Genomic DNA, 25805 nt, shown 5'->3' on the forward strand with positions numbered 1-25805 from the left:
TCCAGCCGGAGGTCCGGCTGCAGGCCGTGAGGGCGCGGCGCTGCAGGGCAGCCCAGCCACCAGACTCGCCCCCGCGGAGGGCAGCCCCCCACCCTCCCGACTCGCTCAGCAAGGACTTTTCCCGAAGTCCTTTGTAAATCCCAAGGAATCGTAGAATCATTTGGTTGGAAAAGACCTTTAAGATCATCGAGTCCAACTGTACCTGTGCACCATTAAACCACATCCCTAAGCACCTCATCAACCCGTCTTTTAAATACCTCCAGGGATGGGGACTCAACCCCTCCCCTGGTCAGACCATTCCAGTGCCTGATAACTCTTTCAGTGAAGAAATTTTTCCTAATGTCCAAACTAAACCTGCCCCAGTGCAATTTGAGGCCATTTCCTCTTGTTCTACCGCTTGTCACTTGGGAGAAGAGGCCGACCCCCACCTCACTACAGCCTCCTTTCAGGTGGTTGTAGAGGGCGATAAGGTCTCCCCTCAGCCTCCTCTTCTCCAGGCTGAACAACCCCAGCTCCCTCAGCCGCTCGCCATCAGCCCTGTGCTCCAGAGCCTTCAGCTTTCTTGCTCTCCCCTGGACATGTTCTGGTGCCTCAACGTCCTTCTTGTAGAGAGAGGCCCAAAACTGAACACAGTATTCAAGGTGCGGCCTCACCAGTACAGGGGCATGATCACTTCCCTGGTCCTGCTGGCCACACTATTCCTGATACAAGCCAGGATGCCATTGGCCTTCTTGGCCACCTGGGCACACTCCTGGCTCATATTCAACCGGCTGTGAAACAACACCCCCAGGTCCTTTTCCACCATGCAGCTTTCCAACCACTCTTCCCCAAGCCTGAAGCGTTGCATGGGGTTGCTGTGACCCAAGTGCAGGACCCAGCACTTGGCCTTGTTGAACCTCATACAATTGTCCTCAGCCCATCAATCCTGCCTGTTCATATCCCTCTGTAAAGCCTTCTTACCCTTGAGCAGATCAACACTCCCGCCCAGCTTGGTGTCATCTGCAAACTCTATCCCCATGTCCAGGTAATTGATGAAGATGTTAAACAGAACTGGCCCCAACACTGAACCCCGGGGAACACCACTTGTGACTGGCTTCTAACTGGATTTAGCTCCATTCACAATAACTCTTTGGGCCCGGCCATCCAGCCAGTTCTTTACCCAGCAATGAGTACGCCTGTCCAGGCCATGGGCAGCCAGCTTCTCAAGCAGAATGCTGTGGGAAAGACCACTGCTCTCTGGACTTCGGTGACTACTTGGGATTGCAAAAGTGCAGACCTCTGCAACATATCTAGAGACTCTTGTAATCCTCAAGGGTTGGGGTTGGTTTTTTTTGGCCACGTATCTATGCATATACACCACATGACCCAACCATAACCCTAACCCTAACCTGCAGGTATCCACACCTGTGGTGTATGTGCCTGCTCTGTATGCATGTACCCACTGGGAATACAATTTCTCAGTTGGACCTGGGGCAGGGAGCTGCAGCAGCCTCACCTCTCCTGGGCTGTTGCCTCCGGCACAATATATTTCCCTCTAACAACTTTAAAGATAATGCTGGAAAGAGGCATGACAATTCAGTGACTTACACCCAAAGGTGGTAGTTGTGCTGCAAACGCCTACACCATTTAAACTTGAAAAGCCTTATTTTCCTGAGAGTCAAATCACTACCAAACGGACAGAAAAACCACATTGCCCTTAATGCTGAACAGCTCTGCCCTCTGGTAGGGAAGATGTAACGCTCAGATCTGTGCCTCTCTGGACAGGCATTTTTGTTTAATTGTATTTCCTGCTGTGACTGGTTATGCATGAAGCGATTTGGAAAACAGCAGGAACCAAAAAGAATCTCCAGCAAAACTCTGTGTTAAATCACATTTAAATGCTCAGGTAACTTCCCGGTTTGTGTCAGCTTCTTATTCTCTCCTCTTCTGCAGCCCAGCCAGGACTTGAAATAAAGTTTCAGAATAACAAAGACAAGTAATTCTTAAAAAACCCCAAAACCCAAACCAATCCGAAGTAAAAATCTCACTCAACATGCATGTGTTTTAACATGTGTGTTCAAGACCTAACTTTTCTTTACAGCACGTGAAAATTAATCTGGTTGGCTACTGAACAGCTACAGAGCGGGGCTAAAAAGAAACTTCCATGTACGGAGAAATCACTTCATCCTCACTGTAGGAACTTTTGTTTTGCCACACAACCTGAAGTCTGTGATTTGGGTCTTTTACAGTCTAAATCCTGACTGGAAACATTTTAAATGCATAATAATAACAACAACAACAAAACCACCACCACCACCACCAACAACAATAATAATAACAACGATAATAATAATAGCAGCAACAATAATAATCTTACTTCCAGGCAAATAACTACCGCCATTTCTCTGAGTTAACCGTTAGAATGACAGTATTCAGATCAACATGCCTGACTATCAGGCACAGAAAATAAAAACCTGTCATTACCCCTTTTGTTATGCTTTTGAAGTGAAGCACCCATCTTCTTCAGTCACTCCACTAATAAGGGTAGATTTGCTGTTTGCGTGTGGTGATAAAACTAGATTACCTAGCAAGGTCTATGCACTGCTTTAGTAACACTTAAGCACTAAACTGTAAGATAAAATATTTTAAGTGCAACTTAAATTAAACAGAAGCCATGTCTTGTCCCTTCTGCCAAGGGTGAATCAGGCCCCCAGAAGCTGATTTTACTTGGGATGTAGCACTGATAAGGGGTAAGGACATGATGGGAGAGCTGCTGGGCTCGTTGGGCAGCTTAGGTCCTGTTGGAGAAAGTGAGCCCAAACTCATTCTGTTTAAATTAAGCCTCAGCTTGCAGGTCAAGGTGTGTAGCATTAAGGTGAGAAAAGACCCAAGCTGAGAAAGCAAAATGAAAAAGGAAACTATTTTAAAGAGCAGTTTCTTAGTCAAATGGACAAAAAAGGAGGATGAAGAAAGGAGAGTTCAAGAGAGGTCTCTGTGGTGGGAGCATGCTCCTGGTTGGAGGTAGGATACTACATGGAGGACTTTGAACACAGACTTGAAGGCATCAGTGCCTGTGGGATTAAGGATATAGAAATGGAGATGAGCATAACTGAGACAGGAGAAAAAAGCTTAGCAAAGCAGGCACGTCACGGGAGAGGACAACCCCTATACCCAAATTCTATGAGAAATGGCACTTAAAACAGCAGGTTCAGACCAAGGTTTTAAATTATCAACTCTTTTTCTTATTTTAAAATGCTAGACTCAAGTGCCTGATTTCAGTGGCATATGGCAGTTGGATCAAATACTGAAGGCAATAATACATTAAAAAAAGAAAAGTCTCAAGCACAACAAAGCATCAAAGGCAGGTAGATCCATGGCAGTGCAGACTGCTGCCTTCATACATGAAAAGACCTGATATTTTCAGATGAGGGAAATATGTAACTCCCACATATTGGGGACCAAGTGACTTCAGATGTGCTGCCAACCATTGCTCGTTAGGCTGGGAAAGATCACAGAATCACACAGAAACACAGAATAGTTGGGGTTGGAAGGGACCTCCGGAGATCATCCAGTCCAACCCCCCTGCTGAAGCAGGTTCACTCAGAGCAGGTTGCACAGGACATCATCCAGGTGGGTTTTGAATGTCTCCAAAGGAGACTCCACAACCCCCCTGGGCAGCCTGTTCCAGTGCTCTGCCACCCTCAAAGTAAAGAAGCTCTTCCTCATATTCAACTGAAACGTCTCATGCTTCTCTTTGTGCCCATTGCCCCTTGTCCTGTCACTGAGCACCACTGAGAAGAGTCTGGCTCCATCCTCGTGACATCCACCCTTAAGATATTTTAAGTGTTGATAAGCTCCCCTCTCAGTCTTCTCTTCTTCAGGCTAAACAAGCCCAGCTCCCTCAGCCTTTCCTCACAGGGAAGACGCTCCAGTCCCCTCATCATCTTTGTAGCCCTCCTCTGGACTCTCTCTAGCAGTTCCTCATCTTTCTTGAACTGGGGAGCCCAGAACTGGACACAGTCCTCCATGTGGGGTCTCCCTATAGAGTAGTGAGTAGAGGGGGAAGATAACCTCCCTTGACCTGTTGGCCATACTCCTCTTAATGCACCCCAGGATACCATTGGCCTTCTTGGCAACAAGGGCACACTGCTGGCTCATGGTCAGCTTGTCATCTACCAGGACTCCCAGGTCCCTCTCGGGAGTCGCTGAAGAAGTCGCTGGAACTAAACTTGGCTAGGGATGCGAAGAATAATAAGAAGGGTTTCTACAGGTATATCAGCCAGAAAAGGATGGTTAAAGAAAGTGTACCCCCACTGATGAGCAAGACTGGCAGGCTGGTAACAGCAGATGAGGAGAAGGCTGAGGTACTCAACGACTTTTTTGCCTCAGTCTTCACTGGCAACCTCTCTCCTCACCCCTCCCGAGTCGATGGATGGCATGAGGGGCACCGGGAGGGCAAAACCCCTCCTGCTGTAGGAGAAGACCAGGTTCGTGACCACCTGAGGAACCTGAATGCACACAAGTCCATGGGACCTGATGAGATGCATCCCAGAGTCCTGAGAGAACTGGCCGATGAAGTCGCCAAGCCACTCTCCATGATATTTGAAAAGTCATGGCAGTCAGGTGAAGTCCCTGGTGACTGGAAGAAGGGAAACGTTGTGCCCATTTTCAAAAAGGGGAGAAAGGAAGACCCCGGGAACTATCGACCTGTCAGCCTCACCTCTGTGCCTGGGAAGATCATGGAACAGATCCTCCTAGAAGCTATGCTAAGGCACATGGAGGCCAGGGAGATAATTCGAGATAGCCAGCATGGCTTCACCAAGGGCAAGTCCTGCCTGACGAACCTAGTGGCTTTCTATGATGGTGTGACGTCAACGGTGGACAGAGGGAAACCAATGGATGTCATCTATCTGGACTTCTGCAAGGCCTTTGACACGGTCCCCCACAACATCCTTCTCTCTAAATTGGAGAGCTATGGATTTGATGGATGGACTGTTCGGTGGATAAGGAACTGGCTGGATGGTCGCATCCAGAGGGTAGTGGTCAATGGCTCGATGTCCGGATGGAGACCGGTGACGAGTGGTGTCCCTCAGGGGTCCGTACTGGGACCGGTGCTCTTTAACATTTTCATCAATGACTTAGACAGCGAGATCGAGTGCACCCTCAGCAAGTTTGCGGATGACACCAAGCTGAGTGGTGAGGTTGACACAATGTGCGCTGGCAGCCCAGAAGGCCAACCGTACTCTGGGCTGCATCAGGAGAAGCGTGGCCAGCAGGTCGAGGGAGGGGATTCTGCCCCTCTACTCTGCTCTGGTGAGACCTCACCTGGAGTACTCCGTCCAGCTGTGGAGCCCTCAGCACAAGAAGGACATGGAACTGTTGGAGTGGGTCCCGAGATGGAACTGTTGGAACGGGTCCAGAGGAGGGCTACAAAAATGATCCGAGGGCTGGAGCACCTCTCCTATGAGGACAGGCTGAGAGAGTTGGGCTTGTTCAGTCTGGAGAAAAGGAGGCTACGGGGAGACCTGATTGCGGCCTTCCAGTACCTAAAGGGGGCCTATAGGAAAGATGGGGAACGTCTTTTTAGTAGGGCCAGCTGTGTTAGGACAAGGGGAAATGGTTTTAAACTAGAACAGGGTAGGTTCAGGCTAGAGGTAAGGAAGAAATTTTTTACAATGAGGGTGGTAAAACACTGGAACAGGTTGCCCAGAGAGGTAGTGGAGGCCCCATCCCTGGAAACATTCAAGGCCAGGTTGGATGGGGCTCTGAGCAATCTGATCTAGTCAGCAGTGTCCCTGCTCACTGCAGGGGGGTTGGACTAGATGACCACTAGTGGTCCCTTCCAACCCTAAACATTCTATGATTCTATGATTCTAAGTGTTAAGGAAGGAGGAGTCTTTTTGGGGCAAGATCGTAAGGAGCTGTAGTAAATGGAACTACTGGGCTGAGCGAAGGTAATTAATGGAGCTGTTCAAAGATCAGTCCTTGGGGCAAATTATGTTCACTTATGACCTTGGCCAAAAATTAGACAAGTGCTAATGAGATGCTGAGATGCACTGTCCATCAAGGAGAGAGTCAAAACACCATGCTTATCAGGCTGGATGATATTTAGGGCTATAGTAGTGGACATGAGAAGAAACATAAAATACTGAGAAGTCCAAGGTCACAATCATAGGGACAAATAACAGGACTTGCCACTAGAAGATGGAGACTCATCAGCTGAAAATAACCACAAAAGAGAGTGGTGATTATTCAATCATGGGATGACTAAGAACTATGTCTATGGTACATCTCTGAATAAAGCAAATACAACCTTATGCTGTAGGAAAGAAAGAAGATGGAAGTTTAAATGCTTTATGGAAAGCCCTAGAGAGATCTCACACAGTTCTGGTCGCCCATTTTTGGGGGATATCAGTTCTGACCCAGGGGATGTACAGCCTATACCGCTGGAAGGATGCCATGTAAGTACATATCTCCTTCTGCCTAAGAAAACAACAGTAAAGTTGAAAAATGATAGCTTTCTATAAATACCTCAGGGAGAAGAACAGAACACTAGAAGAGGGAGAAGTACTTCAAGGTCAAAAAATAGATTTTACATAGGAATAAAAAGGTGTAAACTTGGAAATATGTATCTTTCTGTTGCAAGAGGTTCTTAAACAGTCCTCTGGTAGGATATGAGGAAAAGATAATTACTTTTAAGATGAAATATGATAATTCGAGGGAAGAGGTTATAGGATTTCGTTGTTGGCAACTGGAAGGGGCTGGATTTGATAACCTAGGATGAACTTTGCAAATGTTGCGTTCCTATCCATGCGCTACTGCTTGTCTGCATTGTCACCAATATATCGCCACACATCCTGTTGATGGTCTACATAGGAAATGTGAGTGTGCCTCTGCCAAACTACTTTGCACGGAGCTCTATCCCAGCAGATCTGATTCACATTGCCCTTCAAGGCAGAAAGGAGAGGTCTATGGATAAGACAGAGACCAACAGGGCCTAGGAAAACCCGTGCTGTTATTTAAAAACCACCTTACACCTAAACTCTACCTTTGTTTCCTTACTGGAAACAGAAAATACAGGTAAGTCCCACAGAGAGAGGTGTTCCTTGTGATGCATAGGATTAGCAACAGGGATAGGAAGAACAAAGGCTGTTAAAATTAGATTTTAAAATGTCAAAAAGCAGGACTCAACAACTGACTGAACAGGATATGTTTTACAAGGTGCTGAATACTCCAACATTTACTGACTTCAGTGGAAACAAAATGTAGTTAGCACCTCAAAGGGTAAAGTTCCTGGGTAACTAAAGATCAAGGAGGACATCTATATTTTCTTAAAGGGGAGTTGCTTAGTCTATAAGCAACCTATTCAATAGTAAAGAAGCATCATGGGCATTAATTTTTTCCTCCACTGACAGAATCAATGCTTTCCTCCATGATGGGCATAATACAATTCCTATTTACTGTTCAAGCAATCGCAATATTTTACATCTATCCAAACTAAATTGGGAGAAATCTATCCAAATTAGATTGGGAGAAGTATGGTTTCATTAGCCATTTTTTATTATTTACTAAGGTCCCCAAATGGACCACATTATTCTCTTTAACTCCATAATGGTCTTTATGTATCACTGCATGGACTCTGTTATATAGAGGATAAACAATAAATAATTTCATTGGGATTCTAAACATATGTTCCAACATACATAAGCAGGTTTGGATTCTTAACCACCAGTATCTGACGTTTCCCTATTTTATGGAGGTTGGCTAGCCTTGTCAGCAGAGACACAGCAATTCCCCTGGATCTCCACAGGGCTGGTCTGCAAAGGTTTGGCAAGTAATGTCTGCTGTGAAGATGGAGATCTAGGGAGGAAAACAAGAGAATGAAAAACAGGGCCAATGTCTCGGGAAAGCTCTGGGAGATGAAGGTAATAACACTGCACTATGTGTGTCACTGAGAATCCTTAAGTGAACTGCGTATTACTCATCTTTTATGAAACACTGAAAATGCTTGCTGAGAGGTATAGCATGTGAAGTATGTCAAACAAATATGTAACTTCAGCTGACTAGATTAACAGTCTGAGGGCTAGAGCAGCAAAAGGCAGTACAGGGAACCTCCAGGGACACAAATTTGTTTGCAAGAGGACTGCTGGCTCTGGGAATAAGTTGATAGGATGATATCAGTGGCTGTGGCAATAAAGATAGGAAGAAGTTAAAGATAGGAGAAAGCTGAAGGAACCAGTGGTTAGAAGTGAAGACCAAGAAGACTGAAAACAACACCATAGGGATATGGAGAGAGATAATGGGGGGAGAAGGGTGAGGTGGGTCATACCACAAGTTTAAAAACTGCTTCACCTGGTAAAGAAGCGAAAGCACAGATTCAAATAAGAGATGAAAAAGAGGAGAAAGGAAAAATTCTTCTGAAGATGGCATTTCAGAGGACAAAGCGCTATGCAGCAGAGAAGGGAGACAGGGAACAGGAGACTGCAGGAATGAGGAGATAAGGAGCGATGTGAAGGTCAGATTCAGATGACCTGGTGCATAACCGAGACACCACAACTTCTGTGATGTCTCAGCTCTAGAGGGTGACGGACAAGTCAAGCTATGGGCAACTGCCGCCTCCTGGCATTCTCTGCTGTCAACAGCGAGAGGTGATCGTGACACCGACATTAAGCACCTCCAGAGGATGATGTGAGGAAAAGCCTAGTGCGGCATTCAGCGAGGGCCAGGGTTTTGTCTAAGGTGGTGCTGAGCTAGGGTATTGATACCAAGTTTTGTATCTTTGAAAAAGAACATATGGTCCCCCTCTAATTGGAGCAACATAGTCAAGCCTGGAACAAAGCTATTCCAGTAATGCCTTTTGAACAGGAGGCTCAGAAGATGATTAAGGGGCACGCCACAAATTATCATTCATGACTAAGATGGGAGAGCAAGGCAGGGAGAAGGGACATCCAGCACCGCCTATGCGATTACCGCAACCTATTTCTCTGCACGTACTCTTTTCAAATACTGTTAGTTACATTTTTTTGGTGACAGAACATGCAGGTGGACTTCCTCAGAACTTTCATATCTACAAGAGAGAAGTTGAGTATACTGTCAGAACTGCAGACAACTAGGGAGACTGAATTTATTTTTCAGTAAGCCAAGCATGGGCCTTAAAGCCTGCAATCCATCGCTAAACATATTTTATCAGTATTGCTAATTTTTCAGTGTCTGCAAGCAGTGTAATTTAGAAACAGTCTCCACTGATCCCAAATTCTCTTTCCAAGTTTTGCTTATTGAAAGTGCCAGTCACACTGTATTGCTGTGAGCGCTTGAGATCAATAAAGGTGAGTGCTGCTGTCAAAGGAGGCAATTTCACCTTCCCCTCTCCTGGCCACTTGTTTTGTCCCAGTTTCCTTCCTTACAGTCACAAAAGCATTTGGGCAGTGAATCAGATTGGGCTTAAAACTAAACCAGGGAGAAAGGGGTGAATCTGGGGAGAGACAACCTCCCAAGCACAGGGCCAGCTTCCCCGGGCCAAGTGCATTTGTGGACTTTGCGTGGCAGCCTCCCCGCTGCTGCCAGCTGGGAGGAGAGTCCAGTCACAAGCCCCTGAACGCTTAATCCTGTCAGACTAAAAACTGAAGTGGCCCAAGGAAATGAGAAAAGCAAATACATTCACTATTACTCATCTTCCTCACTGGAGGTGCATTACAAATCTTCTCTGATGCAGCTGAGTTGTTAGCAACACAGCTCTCTACATTGGTCTTTAGACATACATGTGTAATACATTACTTTGCAGGTTGGGTCTGTTATTTTTATTTGTACCTAACTTAAAAAAAAATAAATCAGAAAATGTAATATAGCTATTTGGGGATTTCTGAAGATACAGGCAGTCAGTCATGAGTTTCAGCTAGATGATTCAGCTAGAGCTGAAGGTCATGCCAGATGTCCCTGGAATGGCAACTTCCCTTGCATTTACAGTAAGGTTTCACATTTTGTGTATTACTCAGTACCATGAGATTCTAATGATCCTTGGGGCAACTTACATGGAAGCAAACATTTTTAATATAGTTTTTCAATTGTACAATTACACTTGTATATCTACAAGAATAGAATGTTTACTCTAGAATTTAACAAATTAGCACAGACTGCATGCTCTGTTTCTCAAGTGAGAGCCCCGCCAGCTGACTCCATTTTTAATTCAGTTCTCATACGAAAAGAATGTGAGGATCTAAACAGAATTCCTTCAGACTTTTGTTATTTTTGCTAGTGTAGCCTTACATTTATTTTTATGTCAGTAGCTTTTAAGGCCATGGATTAAAATGCACCAGAGAACAATACTTTATTACTATGTTTTCTAGTTATTGATGTCTGGAATGGTACAAAGTAAGTATTTGCAGCAAATTCCAAATTAACTAGCTCTTGCCGTCAAAGAATTCGTGTTTCCTCATATGAAACATCATTTATACACCAAGATCACAAGGAACTAAAACAAACGCATGTTTTCATTGAACTCCTCACCTGCCCTCTGCCCGGGAATACATCCCCCCCAGGGCTATTTCTAAATTCCAAAACTCTGAGTATCTGGAAGCAGATGGCCATTATCTTAAATCAACTTTGTAGAGAAATGTTCCCTTCTTCTCCCCACAAATAGGGAATCTCCTCTTCTCCTCACTTCTGAGTTATTCTGGCCCAAAGCCAATGACAACTCCAAGCTGCTGTATTTTGAGGCCAAGCAGAGCAAGGGACAAGTGGTGACATCCTGCGACAGCAATGTCAGTGGCAAAAAACTCCATCGGCTTCACATGGACCAAGGTTCCTCCTACTGGGAAGATTCCCAGTGCTCCACTGAGAGGAATAGCACAATACTCATTTTAATGAGAATCCAATCTATCAGTTATGGCCTTTGGATGTTTTTATACAAAGAAAACCTAGCTCAGATTATTTTTAGAACTCATTTTAAAAATGCATCATTTATACTAATAATTCCCCTGTCTCCAGCATCTGTGTAGTTAGAGCTGGCTTTAAGAAGAAATCATAATAAACAGATCTCAAATCATGATATTAAAAACCCCACCACCTTCTGAAATTATTTCTTTGTTGCGTGAGAAGTGATTGTAGGAAGCAGCATTTGAATCAGACCTCAGGGGTGAGAGCAAGGCCAGGGAATTCCAGGAGATTGCAGCTGAAACCTGTAAGAGTCCATTTCTGGAATCAGAGAGCTCAGACCCGAAGGGGAGGTAAGCCAGAGACAGGCTGTGTTTTGAGTATCTGATCCAAAAGCATAGCTACACGTTTTGGATGGCTGTGAGGACACAGAAAGAATATCAAGTGGATATACTTTCCACTTGAAAGGATAGCAAAAATAAATGTCAAAGTCATTGGAACACAATAATTACCATGTGGAGATGTCTTTGAGTCATGGTCCATCTAATCCAGATCTTGTATCTAGCAGCGCTTACTGCCATAAGCTTTAGAATAAGGTGCAAGAAGCTCTGCATTAGGGAGCGTGATGAAAAGCTGTTCTACATGGAGACCTATCTGAAAAAGGCTTCCAACATTAAAATAGGTGTGTCTTCTCTAACACCTATTTCATCATCAAATGTTATATGTCCAGGTATTCCTCTCGCCAACAGATCTTTGCAGAATTTAAGGACAAAGGCATGACTCAATCAAATAACATGATCTTCCTATCGCAGGACATTATATTTTATGCAGTTACTGTTCTGTAACTGTACTTGATGAAAGCATCCCCCCTACAAAGGCATCCAGCGGCAAACTGTGGACATGAAGATGTGGAGCTGCTTCCTCTTCTCACAGTGGTTTGCTCAAATGACCGATCATCTCTACTGCTAAAAGTCTGTGCTTCCTTCATGTGTTGAAGGTGCAAAGATGCTGCTTCCAGCCAGTGGTTTCTGCTAAACCTTCTGCTAAACCCCACTGGAAGAAAGAGCCTTCTGGTACACAGCAGAACCTTCTTATGGTGATACTTCTGATCTGGACTCAAGCCACTTTGTCCTTTTTCACAAAGAAAATCCGTTGTGCTCTGCAATATCTCACAGCAAAGGATTTTTCCAGCCCTTACAGTTGCCTATTGCTCTTCTCTGTTTCCTCCTCACTTTTTCATTGTTTCCTGAAGAAGCGTGGGCACCAATGCTAAACGTCACATTCCAGTACCAGCCTCCCCAGTGCTGAATGTGCAGGTGTTATCACCCTCTTACTTTGTGCTACTTCTCTGCATATTCACCCAAAGACCTTGACAGTTTTTCACGCCTGTTCACAGTAGGAGCTCACATTGATCAGTTCTGACACCAGAAACTCTACTTACTCCTGGAGTTAGTCTTTTCCAGCTGATGCCCAGACCACATTTCTGTAGGCAAGACTTATACTCTGCGTTTGCATTTATTCATTAACATCTCGTTGCATTACAACATATTTCATTGGAAAGGTCCCAGCTCGTTTCACAATCCAAATCACTCTATACTACTGCCAGGTCCAAATACCTTCTCTGAGCCAGGCTTTCCATGCGGTTGGTATCAACCAGTTATGGGATGGTAGAGGTAAAGGGATGAAGTCTTGGGCTTTGCTTTAGAATCATAGAATGTTTTGGGTTGGAAGGGACCTTTAGAGGTCATCTAGTCCAAACCCCCTGCAGTGAGCAGGGACATCTTCAACTCAATCAGGTTGCTCAGAGCCCCATCCAACCTGGTCTTGAATGTTTCCAGGGATGGGGCCTCCACTGACCCTCTGGGCAACTCGCTCCAGTGTTTCACTACCCTCATTGTAAAGAATTTCTTCCCTATATCTAGTCTAAACCTACCTTGGTTTAGTTTAAAACCATTACCCCTTGTCCTGTCACAGCTGGCCCTACTAAAAAGATTTTCCCCATCTTTCCTATAGGCCCCCTTTAAGTACTGGAAGGCCGCAATCAGGTCTCCCCGCAGCCTTCTCTTCTCCAGGCTGAACAACTCCAACTCTCCCAGCCTGTCCTCATAAGAGAGGTGCTCCAGCCCCCTTGCACAAAGGCAAGTCAGGATTTTACTGAAAGACAGCTCCAGGCAGATTTGATTTCAGCCTGGCTTTGCTGCATCCATCACTCATCAAAAATGAATCACTGGGAATATGAACATGTTGGGTTTATATGCTCAAAAGCGTAGGCAGCTTGCAGTCCACAAATCAAATATGTGGCTACCTAACCGCTAAAATCTGTAACCACAATCCACATGGAATGCAATGGGGATATGAAATTGCACCTGCAAAATTGAAAATCAAATCAGCACTTCACTAATAAAGCAAGTGCTCCTTTTCCGTCAGCATGTCTATATGAGAGATTTTTGCAGATGTGGCACACAGTCTTTAAAGGCTTAAAGGTGGGGGTTGTAGTCATGGTCTATCTGTATTTTCAAGCCTTGTTTTGCACTGGAGCAACCTCACATCTGCCAGGAATTTTCATCAACAGGGAAAGTTCCACTATATTGCTCCAAAATCCCTCTTGTGCATCAGCTCAGAATGCATCCGCTGATGGATCTGCACAAGAAGACTTATGATATTTACTCTTTCACCCCCTGGGACTGCAGCAGTAATTTTGGAGAGACAGAGTTATATCAGCAGAACTTTCTAGCTTAGGAATATGCAGTGCTGAGGGAACACAGTAAATCATCCTCTGAAGTCTTTCTGCAAATGACATTTAAAAATGCCTTTGAGGCAGGGGATAGAAGACAGAACTTTTTTTTGTTTAATGTCCCTAAAACTCGGTAACTTCCAGTACTTCATTTTAACTAAAGGTAGGTGAAATGCTGTTTTACGTGCAACAGAAGACGCAGGGAAAGAAGTTCAAACATTATAGTCACATGCATGGCGCCTACACAAATATATGGCATATATTCAACTGTTCCATGCTTATTATTAAATTAATCCTTGTAATGTATTTAGCCATTGGTTTGAGTATGTTATGCTCCTTTGTAATGTGTTTGCTTTTAAAAATACCAGTAAGCAAAAGGTGAAAGCAAAAAAATCAGGCTGAAGATCTGGAAGCTTGTGCCAAATCTAGAGGTCATCTCTGTTTCTTTACAGTCAGAGCAGAAAGAAACCCAGAAACCTTTTTCTTTTGCAGCATGGATCCCACTAGAAAAGCAGAGAGCCACGGACAACATCCCATCCCTCCTGAACATTTTCCTCTACTTTCCAGGACAGAATAGCTCTGCAGGCACTAAAGCATCTCTTTCCCGGCAAGTTGCCTGTGGGTTGTCATTGTCACAGCATGCTCAGAGTTCCTCACCAAAAGACTGGGGGGCTTTGCCTCCTGCCTGAAGTCCTCCCTTGGTGCTTATCTCCTACCTGGAGTTAAATGTGGGGCAGCTTAAAGCAGACAGCTCAACATTATGCAAGTTTTTTCCAGAAGCTCCAAAAGCCATGTCCAGAAATACAGCCAACTTCAACTGCTGAAGGGATCACTACTTACTGAAGAGTCTTGCAGTCAGACCAATCCTCTGAGCTAAGGCTCAGCCTGAGAGAGGTGACTATGCCAGGTACAGGAAGAATGTCTCATGTGCCGGGTGATGCAATATTCCAGATTAAGGGAAAAAGTTTTCTTTGCTCTTGGGGAAGCTGGGTCCCTGCATGGAACAGAAGAGTCATAGGACCAAGAGGGGCCTCCTGCAGCATGCAGCCTGGGGCACCAAACCTCAGATGCACAAAGGCATCTCAAGAGCAGCCCCAGAAAAACGCCAAGTTCAGGCACCTCTCTGGTAAGTGGTGGTGAACCCCAGCGATCCCCACCCAGCAGACTGGAGGTGCTCACTGCAGGGGGGTTGGACTAGATGACCTCTAGGGGTCCCTTCCAACCCCAAACATTCTATGATTCTATGATTTTATATATTTATATATATATACACACACTTTTTGATTGTCTCCTGTTAGCTTAATGGATAAGATGTTGATATTTGTGAGAAATGTATACAATTTTGGTTTTACTTCAGCCTCCTTCTTTGAGCAGTTGCATTCAACACATACAACGAAACAGCATGCTCCTTTCTTACGTCTCTCCAAACAGAATTCTCTACACTATTTTTACCGAGATCCCTTTCTCAGTGTACTAAGCAATAAGAAAAAGGAAGAAATGTAGCTTATTTATTTGCCCACAGATGAAATCAGGGTGAGTTAATAAGAACAGTTGTGCAGGCTGTTTTGCCGTGGGGGCGGCCTCAGCCCAGCAGTGCTGCTGAGGACGCGTACTGCTCCTCGTTTCTGCAGCAGCCCAGAGACACATCTTGCACCCCAGGGAACACCGCCAAGGGCAGGTGGGATGAACTTATGTGGGATGTAAAATATTCATCACACCTGTTTGGTGCAAACGAACATGAACAGTGGGAATATCCCTGCCTACAGAAGGGAAACAGTACTCACCGGGCTTTCTTCTACAGCTCATACGGAGCTGCGTACACACAACCGTGGCTCCCAATGGATGTGGGTTTGCCTTGACTTCTTGCCTGCCCTCACTACTGCACTTAGGCGAGGCGCTGGCAGGACACCGCGCCGTCTGGTCCTTCTCCAGTGGTGCCTGTCACTGGGACCCCACTGGTGATCCCAGGCCCTGCAATGCTCCAGCCCTATCCTCCTCTGTACGCTCCCTGAAAACATCTCTTCCCAGAGGATATTTGAGGCAGCAGAACAGACTGCAGACATGTGCTTGCATGCAGGTGTGTGTATTCACGCGCAGATACACAAACACACGACTATACTTCCATATAAATCCCCGAATAAACTAGACACAGGGTAAACTCCAAGACTCAGTCGCTTTGACTCACCGGTTTTAATTGGGCTATTACCTATTTAGATGCTAAGCACTCCAGGACTGAGACATCATCTTTACACCATCTGCAAAATATCTAGCACTCTGTTGGGTTAACTGTGGAATACTGAAAATGTTAATGTCCTAAATTCTAATGAGATTGTTATACAGAGGTCAAATATTAACTAAAAGGAATACATTAAGTCAGCCAAGTGCTTTCTGTTTTTAACACACTCAATTCAATCCATCCAGTTCCTTGTTCTGTGTAATTCAATTAAAAGCAATAAGCTAATGTTACTTAAACAGATTTTATTGCACTGGCAAATAAGAAGACAAAAATTGACTTTTCAAGTAAGACTAGCCTTTATGATTTGTGACGGCTAAAACCAAATCAAGGCAATTATACATCAAGCCTGCTATTTCTGCAATTAAAAAGCTGGCACATAGCTGGTTTGATGGACATTTAGCATTGCCAGACCTTTGTTATGGATAATAAATCATTCCTAGGCTGCAGAAGCAGTAAGAACCCTTAAACAAACAATTTCTATGGCATCGATCATTATTGCCATTACTCTTATGATGCCTATAATGCGTCATTATGGGATGTGTCTATAGTAATGGAGCCTCGCCACTTTGCCCTGCAGGTAACGTAAAGCCACCAAACAAAAGTGTTACTGCCAGAGGTCTAGAAATACAAGCAGGGGGAAGGCAGGGGAGGCCATGGCTGTGTGTCTGAGGGCAGGAGAGCCGCTGGGATGCCACGATGGGTGTCTCCATGTGAGGCTGCGGCAACAGACTGAGCTATTGGGTGATGCCTGAGGTTGGCCACATGGGCCAGAGGGACATGGATCGGCCAGAGGGACAGGCTACTGGAGGCTCCCCCCACCACAAGAGCCACTCCTGACCCTGATTCTGCTTTTCTCCCCCAAATGCAGTATAAAATCGAGGCGGTCAAAGTCAGTTGCTAACAGGGAGAGCAATAATACAAATAAAAGGAGAAAATAAATTCACTGTTACCTGATGCTTGGCACACAGACTAAATATCTCTCTCTTTGAGGACAACAAGTAAATAAAGAGATCTTTAATTTTTAATGGACATTTAAAACCTCTTCAAGAGGAGCACTAGAATGCCTGGGGCTATTTTTTTTTTTTTATCTTGAAATCTGAAATATTTATGTGTAACTAACAAAATTCTTCTCCAACCAGGGTATACAAACATACTCTAACTGGGGGGTTGTTTCAAAACAAGGTGATATAACCACACCCATGGTGTGAGAAGGCCCCTAGGAGAGGGGGGAGAAGCCAAAGAGGTTCCCTGCACTTTCTCCCTTCTGCCTTGCAGTGACTGAAGCAGAGCAGGCCACGTTGTCTGGGAGGTGTGTAGGGCATCTGCAGAAGTCTAACATTTGCTGCCAGTTTGACTGCAAAGCTGGTGAGAGACCTTTCTGGTCTGTCCCCAGCTGAAGCTACCCAGGACATTTGTATTCACTAGAGAAAAGCTCTACATAGTGATGGGACAGCAGCATTTTTGTGTCTTACCTAAATGGACCCTTTTGAGTACGAGGTGCCTGAGGATAGTGCTGTGCACTGGATGGTACTGTGACCCGTAGAGTAAATCACTGAAGGTGCAGCCAGGTGCAGAAATTGAAAGCAGTCACATGTCTCTAGAGCTGCCAGCATTAGTTACTGCTCCACAAGGAGAGACGGAGAGGTTGGGCAGGACCACTGGGCAGCTTTGTCCCCATCCCTGCACCACTTCTGCCAGTTTTATATATATATATATGTGCGTGTGTGTGTGAATGTGTACATATGTGCGATGGTTTGACCTTGGCTGGATGCCAGGTGCCCACCAAGCCACCCTATCGCTCCCCCCCAGCAGGACAGGGGGGGAGAAAATGAGAGGGAAAGGAGAGAAAACTCATGGGTCAAGATAAAGGCAGTTTAATAAAAAGCAAAAGCAAAGGCTGCGTGTGGTAGCAAAAGGAAAACAAGATTTTATTCTCTACTTCCCGTTAGCAAGAGACATCCATCCCCTTCCCAGGAAGCAGGGCTTCAGTATGCATAGCTGCTGCTTCAGAAGACAAAAAGTTATAAAAGACGAATGCCCCCCTGCTTCTTCCTCCTTTTCCCTTAGCTTTTATATCTGAGCCGGCGTCATATGGTATGGAATATCCCTTTGGTCGGTTTGGGTCAGGTGTCTTGGCTACGTCCCCTCCCAAGATTTTGCCACCTCCCAGCCCATTGGTGGTGGTGGGGCAATGCTGGAGACACAGCCTTGGTGCTGTGGGAGCACTGCTCAGCAGCAGCTAAAGCCCTGGTGTGTTATCAACACCTTTCTACTGACTGATAGAAAGCACAGCACTATGCAGCTCGACCCAATATAACCTATATATGTATTTTTTTTAACTTGTTCTACTTTTAACTCCTACTCAACTGAAAATATGCACAATTACCATGTGTGAGGCATCTCCTCTTGACACAGAAGGAAGAAGCAGCCTTTTTACTAAGCAATTAGTTCTTCACCTACCATTTTCCCAGCTATGCTCCCACCTGAATTTGCTCAAACATCAGCCTTTTGTGTTTCCCCTTAAAAATCTTCTGCAGAGTCTTTCTGCCAGCTTTGCAGCCACAGGATTTCAGGCCAGGAGAGGAGTTTGCTGCTGCTCCCTTCCTGCTGCTCCAAATGCCGTTGCTCCCGCTGCTCACCGCCTGCTTCCCTGGGGGTGGGCTCCTCACTCCCACGCCTCGCCCCACAGGACAAGGTCTGAGAAAAGCATTGGATTAGAGACAGGGTTGGCCCAGCAAGTTTCTGCCTCCTCGTTTTATCACTTTCCTAGTTCTTCTCTCCTCCTCAGCCATGTGGCTGTAGGGCATGAGCCTGGAGCAGGGAGACCCAATCAGACCCGGGAGAAGGGGTTGCACCTCTGAGGCAAGGTTACCTAATTGCCCCATTTGCAGTGAGGAAAGAGCTTGTGCAAGTGAGTCCACAGCACAGAGGAAATCCTGCCGTGGGACCTGCACCATCCAGGAGAACACAGCTAAAATGTACAGAGCAGGAGACTGCACCACCCCACTCCTACCTCACACAGAGCCCACCCCTGAAGCCCTCAGCGGGGCATTTCTCTCTGTTTTCTTGCAATACCCGATATCTCCCATCATCATCACCACTCCAGACAGCTCACACCCCCACGCCCCTTTGATGGGTGTGCGGCTGCATCCGAAAACCAGCAGCAGCACAGTGAAGCAGTGCAGTACCCAGGCGGGTGGATGTCTGCTTTGTGGGGGGGATCCATCTTACAGCCACAGCACTCCCACTTTGCCCAGTCAATAGGCATGTCAGTATTCATTTCTGAATTTGCTTATCTTCTTCATGTATTATGTAGACCAAGGCCTTGTTTATTACCCATGCTATCCTCCGCACTGGCTGCAAAGTGTTGATTTTCCTCACAGGCTGTTCTTTTGTCATCTCACCCCAATATTGGAGTAAATCCCAAATACTAATATTTTTACTCCACGGCACCCTCATGTGATGGCAGTTCCCTGGTGTCCCCATCTAACAGCTGGACACTGAGGCACAGGGAGATTAAAAACATCCCTTAGATCCTGTGCCAGGTGAGAGGTGGTTTTTGCTGGCAGACCTGAAGGGCACAGTGCAGTGAGCACTCGGCTCTGCAGTTACAGAATCACACAGAATCACAGAATGGCAAGGGTTGGAAGGGACCTTGGAAGATCATCCAGTCCAACCCCCTGCTAAAGCAGGGTCACTCAGAGCAGGTTGCACAGGACATCATCCAGGCAGGTTTTGAATATCTCCAAAGAAGGAGACTCCACAACTCCCCTGGGCAGCCTGGTCCAGTACTCTGTCACCCTCAAAGTAAAGAAGTTCTTCCTCACATTCACCTGGAACCTCTTATGCTTCAGTTTGGGCCCATTGCCCCTTGTCCTGTCACTGAGCACCACTGAGAAGAGTCTGACTCTGTCCTCATGACATCCACCCTTAAGATATTTGTATGTGTTGATGAGATCTCCTCTCAGTCTTCTCTTCTCCAGGCTAAAAAAGCCCAACTCCCTCAGCCTTTCCTCATAGGGGAGATGATCCAGTCCCCTCATCATCTTTGTAGCCCTCCTCTGGACTCTCTCTAGCAGTTCCTCATCTCTCTTGAACCAGGGAGCCCAGAACTGGACACAGTCCTCCAGGTGGGGTCTCGCTACAGAGTAGTGAGTAGAGGGGGAGGATAACCTCCCTTGACCTGCTGGCCACGCTCCTCTTAATGCACCCCAGGATGCCATTGGCCTTCTTGGCAACAAGAGCACACTGCTGGCTCATGGTCAGCTTGTCATCTACCAGGACTCCCAGGTCCCTCTCAGCAGAGCTGCTTTCCAGCAGGTCAGCCCCCAGCTTGTACCAGTGCAAGGGGTTAAACCTCCCCAGGTGCAGCACTTGACACTTGCCCTTGTTGAACTTGTTGAACCGTTGCAGCAGCAGAGCACGGAGCACCGAGAGTTGCTGCACAAGGGGAAACCGAGGGACACGGCTCTGGCACAGAGGTGGAGAGCTTGGATGAAATGATCTTCATGTAGGCGCTGTGTAGCATCCTCTGGTAACATCCACTTACTCCGAGGATGAGAAGGGGAAAGATATTCAGCTGCTTTAAAGTTTCTATTCCTATGCCACCTTACCTTTTCACTGCCTGCCTTTTAGCACCCAGAGCAAGAAAGCAGGGGGCCTACAGCAGGCAACTTCCTTCAGTTCACAAACCCTGACCCATTGCTTGGGCAGATCGACCATGTGTGAATGTCCTGCAGGTCCCACAGCAGCCGCATTATAGAGCCCCCAACACCAAATCTTGTGCATTTCTACCTTAAAAGCAGTTTAGAAAGCCCTAAATGATGACAACGCTTCTTTCTAATTTTTTCCTTCCAACCAAACAAAGTGTTTTGTTTGTCTTGCAATAAAATGTTTTTGATTCATATCCCTAAACTGTTAGTGTTTCATGAGTCCCAAACGGATTTTTTCCAGGATACAGAATGAAAAGATTGAGTTGTTCTGACCGCTCTGCTCTCCAGCAGGAGCAAAGAAAAGAATGAACTTGCTCAATTCAGGAAATCTGCCAAGCCGTCATAACGAGGGAGGAGTGGCACTTTACTAAGGACTATTCTTGGGCCAAATTCTAACATATTTTGCAAATGTTGGGAAAGTAGTACCCTTGAAAGCTGGAAGGCCAGCCTTTCTGATGGGTGCTGGCTTCTTACCACTGTGGCACCAGCAGGCACAAAAAATAGATTTCTCCTAAACTCATTCCCAGAGACAGATGTGAAAATAAACCATTTTCAGCTCAGCCTGAGGTAAGCACTTGAAATGTTAGCCCAAATTACTGTCTTGGAGGCAATGGTGGGAAGTGCCAAGCAACTTATAACGAGCACAACTAATTTTGCCACTAACACAAGGAGTCATTAACATTTGGCCAAGGTGGCCACATGACTCTGGGTGGCGTATTGCCATTCACAGGACAGAAACATTTCTCTGAACAATACACACAAGCACACACATATCTCGGTTATTTCAGTGGGGGAAAAGGTTTTCCTTGTCCATCCTAGATTTTGTGGGATGCTGCTATGTGTGTTTACTTGTCTGGAAGATGTGTCTTGTACACCCACCCAAAAGTAACCCACATTCAGGTGTGGAGGCACACACATGCTGGTTACTGGTGACACATCTTTCTCAATGTTGGTAGACACAAAGTGCTGGGATACCATCAAGTACTGCAGTGCTGTCCCAATGTTCAGGGCATCTGTGTGGTTCCCCCATTCCCAGCTGATCCGATTGCGCTCATTTGCTGGGATCTGTCCTGAGCAATTTTCCCCCCACCCCGTGATGAAGACCACAGCACGAGGCCATGCTGCAAGTCTGGAAACCCCTCTATGCCCATGCAGAGTATGGGACAGACTACCCCAGCATAACCCTTTCCCTTACCTGCTCCCACCCTCGGGGTCTGCAGCCCAGAAGGGATCCCTTCTCCTCATATACACTGTAGATCTGGAGCCCTAATGGGAAATTAGGGCATTTTTTGCCCTAATTTTGCGCATGCTGTACTGGCAGAAAGGCATTAGCTCAGAGGCAGAACGTGATAACCAGATTCTGCTTTTCAGCTGTTTGCGCATGCTGTACTGGCAGAAAGGCATTAGCCCACTTTCCAGGGCCTCAGCATGGTTTGGCCATGACAGCCCTCAGCAAAAACACATCTGCTCTGAGTGTACTACAGATACAAAAGTGGATTTTTTTTTCTCCCTGTCTATGGCCCAAAGGATTTATCCTCCAGAATTTGTCACTTTGGGCTACTCTCCTTTAGATGGCACTGTTACCACTTCCAAGAGGGACTGCTGCTGGCCACTTTCCTGAACAGGGATGAAACTGGGCCAGGACTGTCATTATTACTGGGTAACAAGCCAGACCAGGCCAGGAGTGACCCAAATCAGGGGCAGCTGTTCATGATATTTGCTCTAAAAAGTCTTCATGGCAACATCTTCACAGTATGACTCCAAGTCCTGCCAGTCAGTTGTTCACTTTGGAATATCCCTCACAGCACAAAGGTTGTACTGATACCATGAACGCCCAACATTAAGGACAAACTCAATCTGCTCCTCTTCAGAATAAGTTAGAAGTGGTCCCTGAAGTCAACAAGAGTCATGTGTGCATACCTGAGGGCCTTAACTAATTAATCTGCTAATTAAATAATAATTAGAAGCCATGTTGTCCACAGGCACTGCAATCATTACTTTTTGTAACTAGCTAAATGCTTATGTCAGAACCACTACTTTAATTTTTTTTTGTCCACTGCTTCAGGCGTCACCTCCTTCTATCACCTAGGCTTTTTTCCAAGGCAGCAAATTGGTTTAGCTGTCATTTAATGGCTCTGTATTAAGTACTGCTACATGTTGTGCACTCCTTGATGCCTATTAAATGAATCTTGTCTACTAAGAGCATTTTCAACTGAGAAGGAGAGATGATTCTAGGATACCATTCAGCAGTGGTCTGGAACAGCCAGAAAACAAATCGAACAAAATCCAAAGAAAATGGTCATGCAACCCTATGGTTGCTACAGCAAGTGCTTAACATTGGAAAGCACTCAAAGAAAATGCTGGTGTTGGCCAACACGCTTTCCTACGCATTGACACTCTCTTTCTTCAGCTAAACATGGACCACTTGTGTTGGTGCTTTCCCCAGCTTTGGAGAAAGAACAGAAACAGCGTGAGCAAGATGAGAGAGCCACGGGCACAGGGATGCTCCTACCTGTGCGCAAGACGAGTCCTTGGGTTGCTTTTAGGATTTAGTCCAGTCCTCACTGCCTGGGAGCACATTTTCCAACAGAATTCAGCTCCAAATCAGATAAAGATCGGTGTTTTGGACATTATTTTGGTGTGGTGTAAGGAGAGAGAAAGAGATACTGAAATGAGGCTATGGGTGACTATCAGCCCAAAGAGGCTCCCTAGCACCAAAGTAGGATTGGGCCCTCTGCTAAGCAAAGTAGAATTGGACAAATCAACCCCAAACTTCTCTGGAATAAGGCCCCACTTTATTCCTGAATGAGTATTATTGCCTTGCTAAACTGCATTTCTACTCAGACCTCAACCATTTTGCCTGAAGGCTTCTCAGAAACAAACATACACAATTATTATTATTTTTATAATGGGAAAAGTTTCTTTTTCCATGCTGCCCAAACTCTAATCCAGGCAATGCAATTTTGCTCAAGCTTTCAAACAATAACACCATCTCAGAAAATGTCTACAGATTGTATTTTCGAACGACACTCAAAAACTTGGAAGTCTGTGTCTGTGTTGCAAGACAGCAGACTGCCCAATTATGCAATTGCTTGAGTAGCCCCAGATCATCCCACTACACATAGGCGCTCAACTTAAGCACTGAATTTAAAAGTGCAGCAGCCTTGGGCCTCCCTGGAGGGCCTCAGTTGAGAAAGGCAAGTACCTCAAGCAGAAATTCAGATCTTTGGTGCTGTAAATATTCTTCTGGAAGTGCTCACCTGCCTCCATTCATTAAAAATGGCACCTAAAGCAATCATAGGTTGCTAATGTAGGTACCGCATCTGAGTGCCTAATGGATAACTGTTGAGCTCATGCGGACTGTGCAGCTCGTCACCCAGGAAAGCCAGGGGTGTCTTTGCCTGGGAAGGGTCCGTGTTACGTGGCTCCCAGCAGCGAGCAGCAAGACACGAGTGTCTTGCACTGCACTGAACGGTGATATGCAGATACAGATACTCCAGGGTGACCAGGCAAGCCCAGAAGGGGCTTTGTCTCACACTAAGGCTGAACACAGGTAAGCGAGTCCAGCAATGGATCCGAAAAAACTCTACATGTAATCCTGCCCAAGCCTGAAAGCACTTAAATTCCACAGGTATATTATTTTTTTATCTCCAAGCCCTCCAGGCACTCAGAGGAGTATCACTGCAAACCCCCAGCTGGCCTGATAGTGCAGAGGAGCTGGGAACATGAGGCACAGATATGCCTGGCCAGGACTTGGAGAGGGCTCTATTAAATAAAGTCCCCTGAGGTGTTCAATTTAGGAGGCATTCTAGGGAAACATCTAACATGCACCAACAGGATGACAGTCGTCTCAAAGCTCAGCTACAGCAGCTGTTCTCATTTAAAACATATCCAGAGGAGACGAAGGAGATATGCCCAAGCTTCCAGAATCCCTTCAGCAACTTATGAATGAGGCATGAGATGAAAAATCTCTCCCCAGTGGACAATGCATAGACAAAGCTGAGCAGACACGGCTCTGCCCTTTTTTGTTTCCCTCAGCTTTAATCAAGGACATTCCACAGTCAGCTCCAAAAAAAAAAAAAAAAAACCCAGAAAAAAAGCTTTACAAATGCCCATCAAGCCCAGAGATGTCAAGACTAAAGAAAAATAGAGGGGAAAAATCCCCTGGGAAGGTATTTAAAATATTTAGTACTTTTTTCAAATTCCCTGTTTCTTCAGTTCAGTGAAGCTCCCCCAGCAAGATCAGCTCCTACTTAGGGAAAAGTGTGAACTACGGTATTTGTTCAAAGGTAACCTTTCCCACTAATACAAACAAATAACTGAATAAAGTATTTCAGAATTTGTAAAGACTGTTTGAATCTGTGTTTTGGAGTTTTGGTTTTCTTCCTCCCATCGAATACTGAAAGTTCACTCTTGTCTCTTCCAAAAGTAGACAAACAGGCAATCAAGGATATTATCCAAACCTTGGGTCCTGCTGCTGGGGATCGTCTGCCTGTTTTACAAAGTACCTGGGACACCAGCTTAACCTGAGATGGTACAAAATACTTGGGTGTCAGGTGAACCAGGTCTGGACCTCAGAGCCCAGCTAGATTTCCCAGATCACTAAACAGCTTTTGAAGCAAGCAATACCTACAAGTCCTTCATGGTCACTGTGGTTGTCTTTTAAACTTGACTCATTTTGTCTTGGGTTTAGTGAATAAATAAGCTTCTCTAATTACCGACATTTTCTTTATGTTCTCTGTACCTGCTGAATGTAATCTGCTAAATACTGAGATAATGTTATTCTAATGTCTTCAGGGATTGGCACTTCTGTAGCAGGGACCACTCTGCCTGATCAGAAGAGGAACAGTAGAAAAGTACTGTGAGAAAGAAAATCTTTCCTTCATCCAACACCTTTGGTTGACTAAATGCATGGATTGTTTTTGCATTTGTTGCAAGCATCAATATCTTAGTTACACTTTCTATTCCATCTGTAGCAGTCAGGGACTGTGATTTCTAAGGTTTTGCATCTGCTTCACTCCTAAAAACACTGTGAAACCACTCCATGCTTGTGACAAACACTTCAGTCACAATTCTGCCTCTTCCAAGCTCCTGAACTTTCATTTTCAAATACATGGCATCAAATAATAATTCCCTCCTCATAATAACTGTTGCAAAGAAATTACATGCTTTGCTCCCAAGAATGATGTTTTGACAACTGTGGAATAGATGTGTGCAAGTGACTGGTGTAAAGGCAAAATATCTTTCCAATGGTAAAAAGTACCCATTGCACTTA

General features: G+C 45.5%; 1 protein-coding gene across 1 annotated transcript in view; it reads right to left on the reverse strand.

The window, feature by feature from the left end:
* The window catches only part of MTUS2 (microtubule associated scaffold protein 2), a 67294-nt gene that overhangs the window by 34081 nt on the left and 7408 nt on the right, over positions 1 to 25805 (reverse strand). The gene's annotated exons all lie outside the window — the stretch shown is intronic.

Source organism: Egretta garzetta, unplaced genomic scaffold (assembly GCF_000687185.1).
Source record: "Egretta garzetta isolate BGI_Z169 unplaced genomic scaffold, ASM68718v1 scaffold40, whole genome shotgun sequence".
NCBI lineage: Eukaryota > Metazoa > Chordata > Aves > Pelecaniformes > Ardeidae > Egretta > Egretta garzetta.